The sequence below is a fragment of the Centroberyx gerrardi genome, chromosome 16 (genome assembly GCF_048128805.1).
Source record: "Centroberyx gerrardi isolate f3 chromosome 16, fCenGer3.hap1.cur.20231027, whole genome shotgun sequence".
Taxonomy (NCBI): Eukaryota; Metazoa; Chordata; class Actinopteri; order Beryciformes; family Berycidae; genus Centroberyx; species Centroberyx gerrardi.
The window spans coordinates 28,733,153-28,734,337 of record NC_136012.1 but is presented as its reverse complement, the minus strand read 5'-3'; positions in this window follow the sequence as shown (position 1 = coordinate 28,734,337).

Sequence of the window (1,185 nt, the reverse complement as noted above, 5' to 3'; positions counted from 1 at the left end):
GAACCCTATGATGAAGACTGCTGAAGAAACTGACGGACGGTTTATTTTTTATGAAGCTGTAACCAGATAATATTATCAAAGCCAGAAATCTGGCAGGACGCTGAACTGAATCCTGGCTGTCTTCTTCCTCTGTGGTGTTAAATCCTTTAGTAACGTTGGTCCTCCAGCCCTCAGAAGACAGCGTTCATATTGTGGAGAAAACTCTCCAAAGCTAATGCGCTTACAAAATCACACACAGACTCGCTGCCTGTGTGAAACCACAGTGACCACAGTGTAGCATCAGTATGTAACTGGAACTTGTGCATCAGTCAGGGAATCTGTGAAGGAAAAGTCAGATACTGTATGTCAGAGGAGACAAACTAAATCCTGCAGCAGTTTGTGTTGTAGTGGATGGGAAGTCCATACTTTAGTTTTTGAAGCCTGAGTTTCAAACACCTTCTGCCTCGTCAACGACACCAAGAGTAATTTGTTATTTGGTCTATTAGCTAATGTTTTGGGTATTTTTATAGTGAATTTTGACTTATAAATGTGTCAACTCTTAAACTTATTCGTGGGATTTGACTGGTCCTCAACCCCTGCTGTGAAGATGAGAAAAATAACATTAACTTCACTAGAGCTCATTCTGTCGGCCAACGTTAAAGAAATAAATGAAAGAAAGAAAATCTGTAATGTTACGGCTTGTTTTTGCTAATCACATAGTTAGCCAACAGTTTGCTAATTAGCTTTAATGCTCTGAAATTGCAACAATGTATTTTAGCTGTTAACTGTAGTTGAGTTGGCATGCTGATATTTCTTTAACGTTACCTGACAGAATAAGATCTTAGTGAACGTGACATTATTAGCTTCCCTTCACAGCAGCGGTCACATCTGAAAAATAAATATAAGAGTACGAAAATGAATCAAAACACACATGAAAACACCTCAAATATTAGCTAATAAACCAAACAACAGATTACCGTCGGTGTCGTTGCCGAGGTAGAACGCATTTGAAACTTAGGATTCAAAAACTTAAGTATGGACTTCCCATCCGCTGCAATACAAACTGCTGCAGGATTTAGTTTGTCTCTAACTGACGCTCATGGCTCTGACTTTTCCCTCTTCACAGGTTCCTTGACATCAGCTAGCCTGTGTCGCTGTTGAACCTGAAGTGCATTAATAGAACTGAACTCATGAAGACATAAGCTG